Genomic DNA, 7625 nt, shown 5'->3' with positions numbered 1-7625 from the left:
GAATGCTTGTGATTTTTGCACATTAATTTTGTATCCTGAGACTTTGCTGAAGTTGCTTATCAGCTTAAGGAGATTTTGGGCTGAGATGATGGGATTTTCTAAATATACAATCATGTCATCTGCAAACAGGGACAATTTGACTTCTTTTCCTAACTGAATACCCTTGATTTCTTTCTCTTGCCTGATTGCCCTAGCCAGAACTTCCAACACTATGTTGAATAGGAGTGGTGAGAGAGGGCATCCCTGTCTTGTGCCAGTTTTCAAAGGGAATTTTTCCAGTTTTTGCCCATTCAGTATGATATTGGCTGTGGGTTTGTCATAAATAGCTCTTATTATTTTGAGGTACATTCCATCAATACTGAATTTATTGAGCGTTTTTAGCATGAAGGGCTGTTGAATTTTGTCAAAAGCCTTTTCTGCATCTATTGAGATAATCATGTGGTTCTTGTCTTTGGTTCTGTTTATATTCTGGATTATGTTTATTGATTTGTGAATGTTGAACCAGCCTTGCATCCCAGGGATGAAGCCCACTTGATCATGGTGGATAAGCTTTTTGATGTGTTGCTGAATCTGGTTTGCCAGTATTTTATTGAGGATTTTTGCATCGATGTTCATCAGGGATATTGGTCTAAAATTCTCTTTTTTTGTTGTGTCTCTGCCAGGCTTTGGTATCATTGGCCTCATAAAATGAGTTAGGGAGGATTCCCTCTTTTTCTATTGATTGGAATAGTTTCAGAAGGAATGGTACCAGCTCCTCCTTGTACCTCTGGTAGAATTCAGCTGTGAATCCATCTGGTCCTGGACTTTTTTTGGTTGGTAGGCTATTAATTATTGCCTCAATTTCAGAGCCTGCTATTGGTCTATTCAGGGATTCAACTTCTTCCTGGTTTAGTCTTGGGAGAGGGTAAGTGTCCAGGAAATTATCCATTTCTTCTAGATTTTCTAGTTTATTTGCATACAGGTGTTTATAGTATTCTCTGATGGTAGTTTGTATTTCTGTAGGGTCGGTGGTGATATCCCCTTTATCATTTTTTATTGCATCTATTTGATTCTTCTCTGTTTTCTTCTTTATTAGTCTTGCTAGCGGTCTGTCAATTTTGTTGATCTTTTCAAAAAACCAACTCCTGGATTCATTGATTTTTTGGAGGGTTTTTTGTGTCTCTATCTCCTTCAGTTCTGCTCTGATCTTAGTTATTTCTTGCCTTCTGCTAGCTTTGGAATGTGTTTGCTCTTGCTTCTGTAGTTCTTTTAATTGTGATGTTAGAGTGTCAATTTTAGATCTTTCCTGCTTTCTCTTGTGGGCATTTAGTGCTATAAATTTCCCTCTACACACTGCTTTAAATGTGTCCCAGAGATTCTGGTATGTTGTATCTTTGTTCTCATTGGTTTCAAAGAACATCTTTATTTCTGCCTTCATTTCGTTATGTACCCAGTAGTCATTCAGGAGCAGGTTGTTCAGTTTCCATGTAGTTGAGCGGTTTTGATTGAGTTTCTTAGTCCTGAGTTCTAGTTTGATTGCACTGTGGTCTGAGAGACAGTTTGTTATAATTTCTGTTCCTTTACATTTGCTGAGGAGTGCTTTACTTCCAATTATGTGGTCAATTTTGGAATAAGTGCGATGTGGTGCTGAGAAGAATGTATATTCTGTTGATTTGGGGTGGAGAGTTCTATAGATGTCTATTAGGTCTGCTTGCTGCAGAGATGAGTTCAATTCCTGGATATCCTTGTTAACTTTCTGTCTCGTTGATCTGTCTAATGTTGACAGTGGAGTGTTGAAGTCTCCCATTATTATTGTATGGGAGTCTAAGTCTCTTTGTAAGTCTCTAAGGACTTGCTTTATGAATCTGGGTGCTCCTGTATTGGGTGCATATATATTTAGGATAGTTAGTTCTTCCTGTTGAATTGATCCCTTTACCATTATGTAATGGCCTTCTTTGTCTCTTTTGATCTTTGATGGTTTAAAGTCTGTTTTATCAGAGACTAGTATTGCAACCCCTGCTTTCTTTTGTTCTCCATTTGCTTGGTAAATCTTCCTCCATCCCTTTATTTTGAGCCTATGTATGTCTCTGCGTGTGAGATGGGTCTCCTGATACAGCAGACTGATGGGTCTTGACTCTTTATCCAGTTTGCCAGTCTATGTCTTTTAATTGGAGCATTTAGTCCATTTACATTTAAGGTTAATATTGTTATGTGTGAACTTTATCCTGCCATTATGATATTAACTGGTTATTTTGCTCGTTAGTTGATGCAGTTTCTTCCTAGCCTCGATGGTCTTTACATTTTGGCATGTTTTTGCAATGGCTGGTACCGGTTGTTCCTTTCCATGTTGAGTGCTTCCTTCAGGGTCTCTTGTAAGGCAGGCCTAGTGGTGACAAAATCTCTAAGCATTTGCTTATCTGTAAAGGATTTTATTTCTCCTTCACTTATGAAATTTAGTTTGGCTGGATATGAAATTCTGGGTTGAAAATTCTTTTCTTTAAGAATGTTGAATATTGGCCCCCACTCTCTTCTGGCTTGGAGAGTTTCTGCCGAGAGATCTGCTGTTAGTCTGATGGGCTTCCCTTTGTGGGTAACCCGACCTTTCTCTCTGGCTGCCCTTAAGATTTTTTCCTTCATTTCAACTTTGGTGAATCTGGCAATTATGTGTCTTGGAGTTGCTCTTCTCGAGGAGTATCTTTGTGGCGTTCTCTGTATTTCCTGGATTTGAATGTTGGCCTGCCCTACTAGGTTGGGGAAGTTCTCCTGGATGATATCCTGCAGAGTGTTTTCCAACTTGGTTCCATTTTCCCCCTCACTTTCAGGCACCCCAATCAGACGTAGATTTGGTCTTTTTACATAATCCCATACTTCTTGCAGGCTTTGTTCATTTCTTTTTCTTCTTTTTTCTTTTGGTTTTTCTTCTCGCTTCATTTCGTTCATTTGATCCTCAATTGCTGATACTCTTTCTTCCAGTTTATCGAGTCGGTTACTGAAGCTTGTGCATTTGTCACATATTTCTCGTGTCATGGTTTTCATCTCTTTCATTTCGTTTATGACCTTCTCTGCATTAATTACTCTAGCCATCAATTCTTCCACTTTTTTTTCAAGATTTTTAGTTTCTTTGCGCTGGGTACGTAATTCCTCCTTTAGCTCTGAGAAGTTTGATGGACTGAAGCCTTCTTCTCTCATCTCGTCAAAGTCATTCTCCGTCCAGCTTTGATCCGTTGCTGGCGATGAGCTGCGCTCCTTTGCCAGGGGAGATGCGCTCTTATTTTTTGAATTTCCAGCTTTTCTGCCCTGCTTTTTCCCCATCTTTGTGGTTTTATCTGACTCTGGTCTTTGATGATGGTGACGTACTGATGGGGTTTTGGTGTAGGTGTCCTTCTTGTTTGATAGTTTTCCTTCTAACAGTCAGGACCCTCAGCTGTAGGTCTGTTGGAGATTGCTTGAGGTCCACTCCAGACCCTGTTTGCCTGGGTGTCAGCAGCAGAGGCTGCAGAAGATAGAATATTGCTGAACAGCGAGTGTACCTGTCTGATTCTTGCTTTGGAGGCTTCCTCTCAGGGGTGTACTCCACCCTGTGAGGTGTGGGGTGTCAGACTGCCCCTAGTGGGGGATGTCTCCCAGTTAGGCTACTCAGGGGTCAGGGACCCACTTGAGCAGGCAGTCTGTCCCTTCTCAGATCTCAACCTCCGTGTTGGGAGATCCATTGCTCTCTTCAAAGCTGTCAGACAGAGTCGTTTGCGTCTGCAGAGGTTTCTGCTGCTTTTGTTGTTATCTGTGCCCTGTCCCCAGAGGTGGCGTCTACAGAGACAGGCAGGTTTCCTTGAGCTGCTGTGAGCTCCACCCAGTTCGAGCTTCCCAGCGGCTTTGTTTACCTACTTAAGCCTCAGCAATGGCGGGCGCCCCTCCCCCAGCCTCCCTGCTGCCTTGCCGCGATATCGCAGACTACTGTGCTAGCAATGAGGGAGGCTCCGTGGGTGTGGGACCCTCCCGGCCAGGTGTGGGATATTATCTCCAGGTGTGCCTGTTTGCTTAAAGCGCAGTATTGGGGTGGGAGTTACCCAATTTTCCAGGTGTTGTGTGTCTCAGTTCCCCTGGCTAGGAAAAGGGATTCCCTTTCCCCTTCTGCTTCCCAGGTGAGGCGATGCCTCGCCCTGCTTCAGCTCTCGCTGGTCAGGCTGCAGCAGCTGACCAGCACCGATCGTCCGGCACTCCCTAGTGAGATGAACCCAGTACCTCAGTTGAAAATGCAGAAATCACCCGTCTTCTGTGTCGCTGGTGCTGGGAGTTGGAGACTGGAGCTGTTCCTATTCGGCCATCTTGCTCCGCCACCCAACTTGGATTTTTAAATCCCTTGGGGGAAAGAGGCTATCTATCAAAATTGCTTAGAATCATTTGCTTTCAGATATATGTTTAATTTCATTATACTTGATATCCTGATGATATCCCCAAATCACCTCACCATTTTTGATTTTCCAATTCCTTTTCATGTTCTTCAACTTACCATACCTAAGTCCCTCTTGATTTCTCTTTTTGAGAAGATGTGTATGAACCATACATATAAATTGATCTCTTCTCATGCAATTGTGAAGTAGTAGCTCTTCCTAAGAAGGATGAAATGACCTCAAGAAGAATGGGTTCATCAGAGAGAGAATTAAACTAGTGAATCTGTCATTAATAATTGCAACTTGTATAATCAGTAATGTATAGCTTGATATATAAAACATTAGAGTATTTAAGTAACCAAGTCTCATATTTTCCCAAAATAAATCTGGCTTAAGCCTAGGATTATCTATTATATGCTCCCCTCCCCTCCCCTCCCCTTGCCTCCCCTCCCCTCTCCTCTCTTCTCTTCCTGCCTTCTCTTCCTATGGCTCTGTAAAACAGAAAGAGAACTGATTTTGTGGTCAGACACACATGGATCTGACTGTTACTATCTGGCTGACCATGAATAGATGGCTTCACCTCCTAGAGCCTCAGTTCCCACTGCAAAAAGAGATCGATGACATCAACTACTCAAAATTGCTGTGCAGGTTAAATGAGATGGTATATGCAAAATGCAAACTATCTAGCAGAGGGAATATGTACCTCGTATACAGTAGCTGCCCTGCAAACATTATCTATCATATGACCATTAATAGTAATTGTAGTAGCATTGGCAGTGATAATCATAGTAGTTTTAACATTAGTAGAAATAAACTTTTTTTCCAAGGCATATGTCATTTTAACTAGACTTGTTACAATTTCCACTAAAATGTATACATAAAAAAGATCATGGTGGTCCTGTAATACTCTCTCTTACCCAAAGCAGAAGTATCCTGTGAAATATGACACTACCTGTTAAATGGACATATAGCCTGAGTTTCCATGCTGGAAGGGAACCAAAGCTCCCTATTCCCAGGAGCACAAGATCTAGCGGCATAGACCTTTCTTGCCAGAAACCCTTCCTTGGACTAAGCAAAATTCTCCCTCCCTGAAGCTCCCATCCATTAGTCTCAGTTTTGTACCTCCTGGGTCAAGCAAAACGGATCTAATCACTCTTGTTCATGACAGCTGTTTAGATATTTGAACAAAGGGTATTCTCTTCTGTAAACTGTCTATCTTCAAATCATCTCATCATGTGGCTCACATTCCAGGACCTTCAATGTCTTGAATGTCAGTATCACACCAGAACTAAAAACTCTTGCATAGGCCATGATGGCACAGAGAGCATAGAGCCACCTATGATCTGCCTTGTGTTTATCAATGTAGCTAAATAAGTGTCCAATTTATTAGTGTTGAAAGTTATTAAGTATATGAATCAATAAAGTATCTAGATCTATGATGTATATTTGTGTTTATACATGTAAGTTGTATATGTATATGTGTTTATGTAGATATTTCTTTATCTCTCTTTCCTCTGCAAGAAAAGATCCTTGTCAATAGTTTCTTTCTTTTTCCACCTCAGCCTCCTGAGTAGCTGCAATTATAGGCACACTCTGTTGTGTCCGGCTAATTTTTTAAGTGATGGTCTGGCTAAATTTCTCTATTCTACCAGAATCTTCTGTAAATATACAAACTTTTAGCTTAAAAAATAGTCTCACTTTATTTTATACATCTGCTACATCCAAAACAGTTTTATCTGATGATTGATTATTTTGTAGCACATCTTCCAACTTTTTTCTTCTGTGACTCATCTGACTTAAAGAAATTAGACTGTCTGGGTGCATTTTCTCCCTTTCATTGATGTAAGCAAAGCTAGAGGAGCCGAGCCATTCAGACGGTAAATACACATGGTAAATTTTGCTTCTTTTGCTAAACACTTCTTAGTCAATCAAGAATTGCTTATACTAAAGACTGAATGCTGGCTGTGTATCCCATGGTAGAGAACTGGTAATGCAATTTGGGCCACTTAATGGTTTCTTCTTTTACTCTACTTTTCCTTTATATTCTAAAATAAAATGTCTTTTGAGGAGCTGGCATGACACGGGATTTTTTTTTTTCTTCTGTACCTCTGTCTTCCTTACCTCTTCCAGCATTCCTCCTTTCAACATGCCCTTTGGCAGTAAAGGTTAGTAGAAATTTATTGAATACTTGCTCTATGCCGTTTGCTTGAGACACATCAACGAAGTGTCTATAATGATTGGCCTCTAGATGTCTCTTGCAGAGACGGGGTGAGACGACAGCATAGGGAAGAATACACTGAGGCAAGATAAGATTACAGACATGATTCTCTGTGGGAAGGGACAAGGGCAGGAGATATTTTTCTGAAATATATGATCCCTTAGCTCAGCTTTGAGAGATGAAAGATAAAAAAGGGTAGCAGGGAGAACACAGGGAGGAGGAGTAAATAATTCACTGAGTATATTTACTATCTTCTGGGCACTGTGAATCATCATCTTCCTAACCCACGAGAATTATCTGAAGCAGGTACTGACACTGTGACCATTCTACAGATGTGGAAACTGGAAGCTCATAGAGGGAAATCAGTTGCTCACAGCAAGCAAGGGATATAAGCAGGACTTAAACTTGTGAAGCTCAATTTCTAAGTCCATGGTCTCTGCCATGGAATTCTGCTCCCTTCTCAGATAGGACCAGAAAGGAAAAGTTGGAAAAGAGTGATGGTACAGACATTTTAGGTAGAAAAGAGAACGGGTGATAATCCTGTGATGCAAGAACAGCAATCAATCACTGACAAATGTCCCTGAGTGGCAACACGAGAGGACGGAGCTGACCTCTGCACTGAGCTCTGGGTAACCTGAATGACCCTGTGTGTCTGCTGGTCATTATCACTGCCCTATGTCCTGCTTCACCTGTGTCTCAGGACGAGACTCTCAACGGATACAGAATCAATATAAATGTAACCTTTGGACATAGTTTTGAAAAACTGTCCCAGCAGTGGTCATAATCAGTAATCACGGGCTTTTAGAGGGAAATTGGCACATAGAAGTGTTTTGGGCCAACTCCTCACTTTGGACAAGAATAAATGGTTCAGAGAAAAATAAAGAGAAGCCCAAAGTCCAAGTCCAGAACCCAAGTTTCCTGACTCAAACATGAGTGCTTTCTCCTTCTAAGTCACTCAATATCAGGTGACACTGCCTCCCTGACCCTGGGAAGTATCTGTGAGTGCAGGGAAACAATACGATCTGATCATTCCTGCTGAT

Source organism: Macaca fascicularis, chromosome 20, assembly GCF_037993035.2.
Source record: "Macaca fascicularis isolate 582-1 chromosome 20, T2T-MFA8v1.1".
Taxonomy (NCBI): domain Eukaryota; kingdom Metazoa; phylum Chordata; class Mammalia; order Primates; family Cercopithecidae; genus Macaca; species Macaca fascicularis.
Note: the sequence above shows the minus strand (reverse complement) of the source record.